Source organism: Aulonocara stuartgranti (genome assembly GCF_965226115.1).
Source record: "Aulonocara stuartgranti genome assembly, chromosome: 23".
Classification (NCBI taxonomy): domain Eukaryota; kingdom Metazoa; phylum Chordata; class Actinopteri; order Cichliformes; family Cichlidae; genus Aulonocara; species Aulonocara stuartgranti.
Genome location: NC_138958.1, coordinates 20,757,605 through 20,771,140, shown reverse-complemented (window position 1 = coordinate 20,771,140; position 13,536 = coordinate 20,757,605).

Below are 13,536 nucleotides of genomic sequence, written 5' to 3'. Positions count from 1 at the left end.
AGAAGAGGACAAATTATTTTCAGCGTTTCCTTCCTTTATTCAGACAACTACACTTATCCTTGACTTTCACAGTAAATGATACTCCACAGCTGGTGTCTGCTTCTGAGAAAACAGTAATACTAGCACTGATCTGCAACCATGTTATCATACATATAAAACCAGGATTACAAACATGCTGTAAGGTGCAAAACAACAAAAGAATATTATTAAACAACCTTGTAGGTGGTCCTGAGACTTCGTTAGTTACATATATGTCATAATCTACAAGTAAAAGTAACATGTCCATTCAGTTATGTTGTGCTACTCGGTTTTATTTTACCCCCATTATCACAACATTTTAAAAATACAATAATGATAAATGTGTTTGTTACCTCGCAGGGGTTTAATCTGATACCTTTGTAATTGTTTGAATTATAACATGAATACTTTTTTTGAAAAAACAAAAAGACAAACAAATGTTTACTGAAATGCTGGATGAGGTGGATTTCTAAAGTTTGTTGACTCAATACGTATAGAGTATGAGTGTGACTGTCTTTTACTTAAGGATCAGGAATGCATTAACAACATTTATTTCTTTGACAGGGCCCAGGATAGCACCAAGTCTACTGCCCTGAATTTTGTCCCACCTTCTGCCACGCTTGACAAATCTACCATGTCATGACTATTCCCAGAAGCTGACCTTGAATCTGAATTTGAGCTTTCTACTCTCTTAGAGACAGAGGAGGAGGGCGACGAGATGCACATTTGTCTGTTATTGTGCCAGACAGAACGAGGACTACCAGCAAAGCAGCTGAGACTCCAGGACCAAACAGACAGACATTGCTGTGTCCTTTCCTTTTGATTCCCCTGTAACTCACTGAGATATTAACATCTCCTTCCCAAGCGACCTTCCAGTAACAATGGCCAGACCATCTCTATACAGCAGCTGATGCCAGTGAAATCTCTCTTGATGCACAGGATCACTCCACATGTGTCAACTTCCTGTTGTTGTCAGACAGTTTGAGTTTTCTGTTTACTGTGTGTCAATTGTGTCAGTTGTGAGTTGATAGGAATCTCAAGTGAATGAGTGAATGAGAAAAAACACACATGCAAGAAGCAGAACATGAACTCTCATTCATGTTCTCTTTTATATTCATATCAATATGATATATATATGATATGATATATAATATGAACAGCAGCTCCAGAGAGCCCAAAGCAGGAGGCTTCAGATCCAGGAAGAGGAGAGCTTTAGAGAGAAGACAATAGAGAAATGCAGCTCTACATGAAGAGGAGGCTGCAGCTGTAATGGTAGGAATGAACACTGTGACATCATGGTTCACAAATGTACTTTCCTAAATCCTTTTCAAGCAAGCAAGAAATATATAGTCTAAGGAGCTTGGAAAGAAAAGCGTCTGGACTTTTTTAAGTTGCCTAAAGACGTTTCACCCCACATCAGAGAAGCTTCTTCAGTTCTAGGGTCAAATGTCCCAGGTTTAAACCCTGTGGGGTATCCCCCCCAATGATCCTCTACCTAATCACGTGAGCCAAGGTGTGAAAACGGGTGTACGTCACCATCAGCAAAGGTTTCGGGTGAGCTCATTGTAAAACCTAGTCCCACCCTATCATGTGATTTCCTGAGGTCAGATGGCCCAGGAGTTGAGTGGGTGTTAAGGCGTCTGGGAAGCGATCTCAAAACTGGATTATAGATGGCAGACAGTTGGTGTCATAAACCACCGCCTGTATTCAAAGATGGTCTCTCACAGTGCACATAAATGGCTTCTTTCACTCCTCTTTCAAACCATCTGTCTTCTCTGTCCAAAATGTGAACATTGGCTTCCTCGAAAGAGTGACCTTTGTCCTTTAGATGCAGATGGACAGCTGAGTCTTCTATGTTGTGCCATGCGTTTATGAAGTGGCTTTTTGGTCTCTCCAATGTAGAGGTCTGGAGTAAACTGTCGTGCTTGGAGAAGACTCTCCTGAGTTTTTTCTGATACACCGGGAATGACAATGTTGTTGTCTTTCTTATCCTCCCTAGCTGGTGTCTGATGTTCTTTTCTGTGCATCTTTGCTGACTTGATGAAAGCCCAATTATGATAACCACATGTTTTAATCAGTAACCGCTGATTACTCAAAGTTTGTGTTCCAGATGGTGGTGGAAGTCAAAGAGGAGGTACTGGTCCATGCGTGTGGGCTTCCGGTAAACTTAAACGCTGAGGTTTCCATTCTCTTCAATGTGCACAGCGCAGTCCAGGAAAGGCAAACAGTTGTCCTTTGTGTCTTCCCTGGTGAACTTGATGTTTTTATCCACAGCTTTAATGTGAGCAGTGAAGGATTCCACTTCTTGTGTTTTGATTTTGACCCAGGTGTCGTCCACATATCTGTACCAGTGGCTACGTACTCTCTCTGGTACAGATATGTAGACGACACCTGGGTACGTGTATATATATACGTATAAGCTCCAACCCGGAGGGCGGTGCACTCAAATCAAATCAAATCAAAATTTATTTATATAGCACATATTAAAAACAACAGTGTTGACCATAGTGCTTCACAGTCAATAAAAACATGAGACAGTTAAAACAAACAATAGAAGAGGACAACAAACAATAGGTAACAACGCAACAAGCTAAAACAGCCAACTAGACAGAATCAAAAGCCAAAGTAAAAAAATAAGTTTTAAGACGTAATTTAAAAGACTGGATAGACTCGGCAGTGCGAATATGAACGGGGAGGTTATTCCAGAGTCTGGGTGCCACGGATGCAAAGGCCCGGTGTTAGGATGCCTGGGTCGTTGACCCAGGGTATTTGAGTTTATTATATTATTTATACTTTTTAGTCTTTGGTTTCTTTGAGTTCTGTCTTATGGTTTATGTCTCTGTCTTCTTTAGTTGCTCTGTCTCCCCTATCACCTGTATCCCCTTGTCTAGTTCGCGTCTCTGTGTATCCTTAGTTCCTATATCCCCGTGTTCAGTCAGTGTTTGTGTCTGCCCTGGTCCCACGTCTCTGTTCCCTCTGTAGTGCCTGCATGTGAGTCTGTGTTATGTGTTTCCTGTTTTACTTTGAAGGTTTCTGTCAGAGGTGGGACCAAGTCATTGTTTTGCAAGTCTCAAGTAAGTCTCAAGTCTTTATCCTCAAGTCTCAAGTCAAGTCTCAAGTAATGTCAGGCAAGTCAGAGTCGAGTCTCAAGTCACTGGTGTAAAATTCGAGTCAAGTCACAAGTCTGAAACTTTGAATTTCAAGTCCTTTCGAGTCTTTAAAAAAAAACAACGAAAAAATAATGTTGCAGTTATGCTAAATGTAAATATTAGACCATGTAATTTTAAAATCTGTGTTTTTCTCAACACATGACAAAATAGTGAACTTAGAAAATATACACAAATTGTGAAATTGCACCTCTTTAAAATGCAGCTCAATTAAACTTAGCTCCTAGAATAATTTTCACCGACAGTTCTGAGATAAGCTGCATGTTATTCTTGGATGCGGTTGTAGGACCGGCTTTAAAATCGCATGACAAAAATATCATACACATTAAAAAAAACTGTATCACCAACGTAGCCTGGACAACATTTGCTAGTTAGATGAAGTCAGCTATCTCATTGTAGCATATTTATATGCATATTTATAATCATATGGTTCTTGGAGTGAGTGCATACACTCATGAAGTTTAGTAACTTCAGGTCACTGCAACAAGCCCAGGTACAGTTTACCGACGGATGGGTGCAGGACCTTGAAATGCACCGTGTAGAACGAAAGACCATCGTACGTATCATAAGTTTACCAGTCTCACAAATCGTCGTCATAAATACACATTCATTAACCGTTTATTAATAGGACCTTTGAGCTCAACGGTAATTAATTAGTAGTGGAAATAATTTCTGGTACCCATCACAGAAATGTAGCAGTGACAATAATATTGTATGCTGTAATCGTACTGGGCAATTAGTGATACAAAAACCCTGTTTTATCCTGTGAATAAAAGTATGTGTTTTTGTCAGTGTACCATAATAACAGAAGCGAAACGCAATATTGTGTCAGGACAATTCACTATTTATGCACAATAAATAAAGGAGCATAGCGCGACCATTTCTGTTCAGCGCCAGACTTACTTGTAACCTATATCACTAATTATGTTATGAAAATGACGCATTAACTACTAAAAAACACTGACCTTCGTGTAAATGCTTGGAGCAGACTAACCTGTGAGCTGGAGTGTTCTGGGACGTTATATTTGGTCTTTGAATGGCTGCAATCCAGGCCATCCGTCGCGTCTTTGTTACTTCGGAAACATGGCTTGAACAATTTCTCTTCAACGACGTAATCCGATAACAACCGATCTCTTTACCCGTCGGCTTCCCGTGGCTGTCATGCGACCGGCTATTGCAGTTAATCATACAACGGCTTCTTGACATTTTTGTGTTTCTTTTTATCGCTGTGTGACTGATTTCAATTGAAAGCCTGCGTGCGCTAGTACCGCTTGCCACGAGTTCCCAGAATCCTTTGCGGTTCTACCCGTGAATGACGTCACATTTTCAATCTCTATATAATATGCATGTTAAATTTTATATTTGGGGTAAAATATCAAGTCTTTTCAAGTAAACCGGTTCAAGTCCAATTCAAGTCCCAAGTCATTGGTGTAAAAGTCCAAGTCAAGTCACAAGTCTTAGAACATTTTTTCAAGTCAAGTCTAAAGTCATAAAATTAATGACTCGAGTCTGACTCGAGTCCAAGTCATGTGACTCGAGTCCACACCTCTGGTTTCTGTCTTATCTCAGTGTGTTCAATTTACGCTTCCTTTTGTCTCGTCAGTTCTGATTTGCCCCAGCTGTGTTTCCCTCCTGTTATTCATTCCCTGATTGCTCCTTCTGTGTATTTAAGCCCTGTGTTTCTCTGTGTCCGTGTCGCGATCTACCGTTTATTTTGCTGTGTGTTTTGCCCATCCACCGGTGTTAGTTTATTTTGAGTTTTTTTCTAGTTATGTGATGTTTGCGTTCAGCATTAAAGCTGTTTTGGTTTAAGTTCTGTCTCCGGAGTCTGCATCTTGGGTCCTATCCCTGTCCGCACACAGCCGTCACCTAACAGAAGATCGCGACCAGAACATGGACCAGCAGACTCCATGTGGTATCAGCGACCCGCAGTTTCTGCCTTCCTCAAGGAGATCGTGAGGGAGGAAGCTGAGCATGCCCAGGAGCTCCAGTCACCCTTCTATGGGTCACGTTTGGCTTTGGGAGGGACCCGCAGCCTCCAAACTGCCATGGCTACGGCCGAGCCAGCGCCTATGCCTCGGGCGATCAGGTTGAGCACGTGCTCATTCTCTCCAGTCGCTACACCTCCGCCTTCATCCCTGGATTACCAGTCCGACAAGAGGGTTAAGCGGCAAAGGAAGAAAGATTATGTGATGCCGGACGTTAGACTCACTCCGCTGCAGTCCTTCGCTCTATTTTTGGGTCTGCCACGTTCTGAGCTTCACAAACTCTCTGATTCCTCATCGCAGCCCGGTCCGTTGGAGGATTTACAGCCCAGTTTGCCACCCTCCACTTCCCGGAGGAGGCGACGCTCACACCGTCACCACTCTTTTTCTGCAGAGCAACTCCCGGTGGTGATTGATGATTGCTTTCGTTCCTCGGAGCTGGAAAAAAACAATCATATGAACACTACTAAGACTGAGACTATTAAGACTGTTAGACGTGGTGGTGGTGGTAGGAAGCTAAAAAACATTTTAGAGGAGTCTGTGTCTGCTGAGCCTGCTCCTTCGCACCATTGTGTTCCTGCTCCCAGGGCAGCTTGGGCCCAGCATTCCCCTGCACCTGTTTCAGTGCTTCAGGTGAGGGAGGCTGAGGTCCAGCTGGTCCCTGCTCTGGTGTCTAGGCTGGCTGAGCCTCTGCCTGTCGCTGCAACCGTACCAGCTCCTCGGGTGGGGACTGCAGCTGCCCAGCCGTTGACGGTGCCTGTCCCGGCTCCCAGGGTGAGGATGACCGGGAACCAGTTAGCTCCTGCACCTGTACCTTCTCCTCGGGTGGGAGTGGCTGGTGTCCGGCAGGTACCTGCACCTGTTTCTGACCTCGCTGGAGGCTCAGGTGAGCCCGTCCAGCAGTTTTCTTTAGGATCCGTAAGCTCAGACAACCTAGCTCAGCCGTCTGCTCTTCCACCACCTAACCCACCATTACTTCCTTCGTTACAACAGTCGATACATGTTAAGCTTCTCTCCATAGCTCAAACTTTAGCTCACCTGTCAGCTCAGTTACCTGCTCAGTTCTCACCTCAGTCATTCACTCCACCGTCTGTTTCTGCTGGAGGGTCCGAGGGGCCCGTTCAGCCTCCTGTCTCCGCTGGAGGGTCCGAGGGGCCCGTTCAGCCTCCTGTCTCTGCTGGAGGCTCCGAGGGGCCCGTTCAGCCACCTCTTTCCGCTGGAGGGTCCGAGAGGCCCGTTCAGCCACCTGTTTCCGCTGGAGGGTCCGAGGGGCCAGTTCAGCCACCTGTTTCCGCTGGAGGGTCCGAGGGGCCAGTTCAGCCACCTGTCTCCGCTGGGGGGTCCGAGGGGCCCGTTCAGCCACCTGTCTCCGCTGGAGGGTCCGAGGGGCCCGTTCAGCCACCTGTTTCCGCTGGAGGGTCCGAGGAACCGCTTCAGCTGTCTCTTCCTGCTGGAGGATCCGAGGGGCCAGTTCAGCCACCTGTTTCCGCTGGAGGCTCCGAGGGGCCTGTTCAGCCACCTGTTTCCGCTGGAGGCTCCGAGGAACCGCTTCAGCCGTCTCTTCCTGCTGGAGGATCCGAGGGGCCAGTTCAGCCACCTGTCTCCGCTGGAGGGTCCGAGGGGCCCGTTCAGCCACCTGTCTCCGCTGGGGGGTCCGAGGGGCCCGTTCAGCCACCTGTCTCCGCTGGGGGGTCCGAGGGGCCCGTTCAGCCTCACACCTCGTCCTCTGGGGGGTCCGAGAAGCCCGTCCAGCCTTCTGCCACGTCAGCTGGAGGGCCCGAGGTGCCCGTCCAGCCACCATCAGCCTCTGCCTCTGCTTCGCCTGGTCCAGCTTCGCCTTCTGCTTCGCCTGGTCCGGCTTCAGCCTCAGCCTGTGCTTCGCCTGGTCCGGCTTCGGCCTCTGCAGCTCCGCCTGATCCAGTCTCCGAGTGTTCAGCTTTGTCTGCTCCTGAGGTCTCCAATCTGTCTGTTCCTGCACGTCCCGCCCGGCCTGCTCGTCCTGCACGTCCCGCCCGGCCTGCTCGTCCTGCACGTCCTGCCCGGCCGATGACTGGACGTCGTTGCCGTCATGGCCGGCTCCTTGACCTACGCCGCCGTCATGGACGGCTCCTTGAACTACGTCGCCGTCGGTGCCTCCCGCCCGGTCGGCCTCCTGATCTGCTCCGTCGCCACCGGTGCCTCCCGCCCGGTCGGCCTCCTGACCTACTCCGTCGCCGCCGGTGTCTCCTGCCTGCCCGGCCCCCTGAACTGTTTTCTGGGCTCTTGGGCCGTCAGCCTCCGGGCCGCCCCCCTGAACTGCCCGGGTTTGGACTGTTGTGCTGTCAGCCTCCGGGTCGGCCCCCTGAACTTTTTGTGAACTGTTTTTCCTGGCCGCCTGCGCCTGTCGTGAGCCTGTTTTTTGTTCTGTTGCGTTCCGGGCTCTATTGTTTGTTCTTTTTTTTTTGTTTCTGGCTCCTTGTTTGGTTTTGTTTCGAGCCCTCCATCCTGTTTCCCCCGCCGCCCGCCCTGGTTGGGTTGTTTTTTTGTTTTTTTGTTTTGGTGTTTTGGTTTGGGCTGTCTGGAAGCCAGCCCTTAAGGGGGGGGGGGGGGGGGTACTGTTAGGATGCCTGGGTCGTTGACCCAGGGTATTTGAGTTTATTATATTATTTATACTTTTTAGTCTTTGGTTTCTTTGAGTTCTGTCTTATGGTTTATGTCTCTGTCTTCTTTAGTTACTCTGTCTCCCCTATCACCTGTATCCCCTTGTCTAGTTCACGTCTCTGTGTATCCTTAGTTCCTATATCCCCGTGTTCAGTCAGTGTTTGTGTCTGCCCTGGTCCCACGTCTCTGTTCCCTCTGTAGTGCCTGCATGTGAGTCTGTGTTATGTGTTTCCTGTTTTACTTTGAAGGTTTCTGTCTTATCTCAGTGTGTTCAATTTACGCTTCCTTTTGTCTCGTCAGTTCTGATTTGCCCCAGCTGTGTTTCCCTCCTGTTATTCATTCCCTGATTGCTCCTTCTGTGTATTTAAGCCCTGTGTTTCTCTGTGTCCGTGTCGCGATCTACCGTTTATTTTGCTGTGTGTTTTGCCCATCCACCGGTGTTAGTTTATTTTGAGTTTTTTCTAGTTATGTGATGTTTGCGTTCAGCATTAAAGCTGTTTTGGTTTAAGTTCTGTCTCCGGAGTCTGCATCTTGGGTCCTATCCCTGTCCGCACACAGCCGTCACCTAACACCCGGTCGCCTCTCGACTTCATTCGAGTCCTAGGTTGTGCTAGGAGCCTATGGTTGGATGATCTAAGTGCCCTGTTGGGATTGTATGAATGGAGTAAATCAGAAAGATAACTGGGCGCTAAATTATTCAAAATATTAAAAGTGAACAAAAGAATTTTAAAATCTATACGATATTTAACAGGGAGCCAATGTAATTTGGCTAAAATTGGAGTTATGTGTTCATGAATTCTCGCACCTGTTAAAAGGGGCTGGATTTTGAATTAACTGGAGCCGGCAAAGAGAGGAGTGTTGGAGGCCCGAGTAGAGGGAGTTACAGTAGTCCAATCTGGATGTAATAAATGCGTGGATAAGCTTTTCAAGATCTTTTAAAGGAAGGAACGGCTTTGCTTTTGGAAATCTGACGCAACTGGTAAAAGCTGTTTTTTACCACAGTGGACACCTGTTTCTCGAGTTTAAAAGAGCCATCCAGGAACACTCCGAGGTTTCTTACAGTGGACGAAAGATGGCTAACGAGAGGGCCTAGGGCATCAGCTAACTGGTCTAGCGGAGTGTGACTACCAAAGACTATGATTTCGGTATTATTCTCGTTCAATGTAAGAAAATTATGTGATAACCAAATTTTAACTTCATGCAAACAGTTGAACAGAGGTTGCAAAGAAGCAGTCACATCGGATTTCAAAGGTAAATAAATCTGGATATCATCGGCATAACAGTGAAAGGAGATGTTGTGTTTTCTAAAAATTAATCCCAATGGCAACATGTACAAAGAGAAAAGAGCAGGACCGAGCACGGACCCTTGAGGCACACCACAATAACTAGGGGCAGAAGCCGAGGAGTGTTGCCCCATAGCAACAGAGAACGACCTCTCTGAGAGATAGGATTTAAACCAAGATAAAACCGTACCTTTGAGACCAACAACATGTTCCAATCTTGATAGAAGAATGTTGTGATTAACCGTGTCAAAAGCAGCAGACAAGTCAAGTAAAACTAAGACCACAGAATATCCAGAATCAACAGTTAAAAGAAGATCATTAAAAACTCTAAGTAAGGCTGTCTCTGTGCTGTGGCGAGGTTTAAAACCAGACTGAAACTTTTCATTAATACCATTTGCATCTAAAAAGGCCTGAAGTTGTTTTAGAACTACCTTTTCCAATATTTTGGAAATAAAAGGGAGTTTAGAGATCGACCTGTAGTTAGTGAGAGCATTAGGGTCAATGTTGGACTGACCAATCGGAGTCTGCGCTGCGGGACTGTTTTGATCACGCGGACTGGGAAATGTTTCACGTGGCTGCTAGGGACATTGATGAATACACAGACTCAGTCTGCGGATTTATCAGGAAATGCGTGGAAGATGTCGTCCCATCCAGAACAGTTAAATCCTTCCCAAATCAAAAACCCTGGATTAACGGAGATGTTCGCGCGGCACAGAGCACCGCCTTTGCCTCCGCGAACACATCGGACTACAAACACGCACATTACCAACTCCAGAAGACGATCAAAGCAGCCAAACGTGAGTACAGGGACAGGGTGGAGCAACAGTTTGACAACGGAGTATGTGGCAGGGACTAAACACAATCACAAACTTTAGAGGGAAAACCTGCACACCGCAGACCACGGCCTCTCTGTGTGAGGATCTAAACGTATTCTACGCTAGATTCGACACAGCGAACACCATGAGACCGGACAGTGTGCGCACCGCGGATGACGTCAGTGCGCACACTGTGTCTGAGGAGGATGTGCGGAAGTGCTTCAGGAAGGTGAACGCACGCAAAGCTACTGGTCCGGACGGGATTCCCGGCCGCGTCCTCAAGTCATGCGTGGCTCAGCTGGCTGGAGTGTTCACGCACATCTTCAACCTTTCCCTCTCTCTGTCTGTAGTCCCAGCCTGCTTCAAAATGGCCACCATCGTCCCTGTACCCAAATCCTCCACCATCTCCTCATTGAACGACTGGTGACCTGTAGCCCTGACCCCCATCGTGAGCAAATGCTTCGAGAAGCTGGTCAGGGATTTCATCTGCTCTGCACTACCCGACTCACTGGACCCTCTACAGTTCGCATACCGCCACAACAGGTCCACTGATGATGCCATAGCCCTGACACTACATACTGCCCTGTCACACCTGGAGAAGAGAGACACGTATGTGAGAATGCTGTTTGTAGATTACAGCTCAGCATTCAATACCATCGTTCCCTCGAAGCTGGACAGGAAACTGCAGGATCTAGGACTGAGCAGCTCCCTCTGCAGCTGGATCCTTAGCTTCCTGTCTGACAGACGCCAAGTGGTCAGACTGGGCAGCATCACCTCATCCCCCGTCACACTGAACACTGGTGCTCCACAGGGGTGTGTACTGAGCCCTCTCCTGTACTCACTCTACACCTACGACTGCACGGCCACTAACAACTCCAACATCATTGTGAAGTTTGCGGACGACACTACAGTGGTGGGTCTTATCACCAACGGTGATGAGACGGCTTACAGGGAGGAGGTCAGCGCCCTGACCCACTGGTGTCAAGACAACCATCTCACCCTCAACGTCGCAAAGACAAAGGAGTTGATAGTGGACTTCTGGAGGTGCGGAGAAGTACACACCCCCATCACCATCAACGGCGCTGCTGTGGAGAGAGTGAGCAGCTTCCGGTTCCTTGGTGTACATCTGGCTGAGGATCTTACGTGGTCAGTACACACAAACAAAACAGTGAAGAAGGCGCAGCAGCGCCTCTTCTTTCTCAGGAGACTGAAAAGATTCGGCATGAGCCCCCGCATCCTCAGGACCTTCTATCACTGTGCCATTGAGAGCATCCTCACTGGATGCATCACCACCTGGTATGGCAACAGCACCGCCTACAACTGCAAAGCTCTCCAGCGAGTAGTGCGGTGCTCTGAACGGATAATTGGAGGTGAGCTTCCCTCCCTCCAAGACATCTACAGGAAGCGGTGCCTGAGGAAAGCGGGGAGGATCATCAAGGACTCCAGTCACCCCAGCCATAAACTGTTCAGACTGCTTCCATCAGGAAGGAGGTTCTGCAGCATCCGGTCCCGTACCAGCAGACTGAGAGACAGCTTCTTCCATCAGGCCATCAGACTGCTGAACACGTCATAGACACCTCAGCTTCACTACTGGAACTTTAACATTATGCACTCCATACTGTACAGTAACGCCACTGTTTTGCACATGTCTCACTCTGTATATTTTATTTTATATATTTTATTTATTGTTTACTCTATTTTATTTGTAAAATATGTGTACACACACACACACACACACACACGTAACCCATATCAACTACTCCCTGTCACATGACCCACGTCAGCTGATTTGAGGTCCCTCTTCTGATTGGCTCCTCCCACGTCGCGGCAACTCTGAAAACCGGCTGTGGAGGGATACTTCCGGGTTCGACTCCTGCTGTGGCTGTGAGCTTATGGCATTTAGAACGGTGTTGGAAAACAAAGCGTTTTCTCCCCTCAATTCATCTTTAAACTTTAAACTCAGCGGTAAGTGTCCTTAATATCTTTCAACCTTTGGTTGTCAGTAACCAGCCGATCGTTTTCGCGATTAAAAAATGACTTTGTGCGGCAGCGCTCCCACCGCAAGCAGAACTCCGGTTCAAAAACCGCTGTTTTTGAACACTTTCTTTACTTAAGCATTTTTATGGGCTTACTTTGAAACAAAGTGCGATTGAATGATTATTGTTATGTGTTGCCTTGAATTCGGCTATGCTGTATGTTAGACAGTTGTTTTCCTTTATTGTTGTTTTTGTATTGTTTGTAGCGAACGCTACTGGACTGTATAGATTAAGCTACGTAGCTAAGATGATTAATGATTTAACTGTTGTACATGGATTGATGATGATTTATGGTTTGCATTGTTACCTAGACATGCAGAAGAATATACTTGTTTACCGGTAAACTGAATTGAACTTGATGTGCTAATGGACATTTTTCTGACCTACAGGTCAGGTTTTTTTTTCCCTCTTTGAATTGATCTTCTTCATATTGAAGTGGCGAGCCGGTAGGACCATTCTTTCTTTTCCCCCACTTAGCCGTCTTTGGATTACGGACATATTTCCCCCTTGTATGAAGCTGGACCCTAAGGAGGAATACCTTAAAAGTGAACTTTAAAAAGAAAAGGACCAAAAAAAGGACTCTTAGCAAAAGGACTCTTGCACAGAAAAATCACAGCACTGATTTATTATTTAATTGTGGACATTTACGTTGTGTGTTGTGTTAATTATTTTGTTCCATTTCCCCTTTCCCCTATTTATTCAATATATTTTTGGTACAAGACATTGCAGTTTTTGGTCTCATCATTCACACCATCTGGGCTCCATAAAGAACTATTTCTTCTGCGCGTCAGTCAGTAAATTCATCCATTGACATAAACTAGTCCTTAAATAACTTAGCGTTACACACACACACACACACACACACACACACATAGAAAAATATTTAGTATACACATCCAGAAATGCATATACTATTATATATTGTACATATATTTATTAGTTTCAGATGTAGCCATTCTTGTATTTTGCTTGTTTACATTGTTGTATTTTGCACAACTCTGTTGCTTGTGAAGCTCGCACACAAGAATTTCACTCACATGTGCTGTACCAATGTACCTGCACATGTGATGTGACAATAAAAGTGATTTGATTTGATTTGATATGAATAGGAAGTTAGTGTGGGAACACACTGCTTCCTATTTTGGTGTATTTGTAATGATTACAGTTGGTAACAAATGTGTATGTGTTTGTTTGTTACTTTGTTTGGGGGGGTGTCAGTGTCTATCCAAACTTAAAAGTGTTTCCAATAAAGAATCTGGGGGAGAAGACAAACATATAGATCTGTATGCAAGAACTGAGTGAGCTTCACTCTTCTAATGCAACTGTAAATTAACAATTTATTAATGCTACACTTCATTACGCAAGGTGCTTTCATTCAGTAGTGATCTCTCATATTCACAAATCCTAAATTAGTGCAATGTCCCATAAATAATTGTAAAACCTATAAATAAATGTATGTAGCTTATTCTCATTGGTCTAACACTGTCATATGCGTCAAGAACCCACCCACTACTTTAATCACACTCTAGATCTTGTTTTAACATATGGCATAGAAACTGAACATTTAACAGTGTTTCCTGAAAACCCTCTCC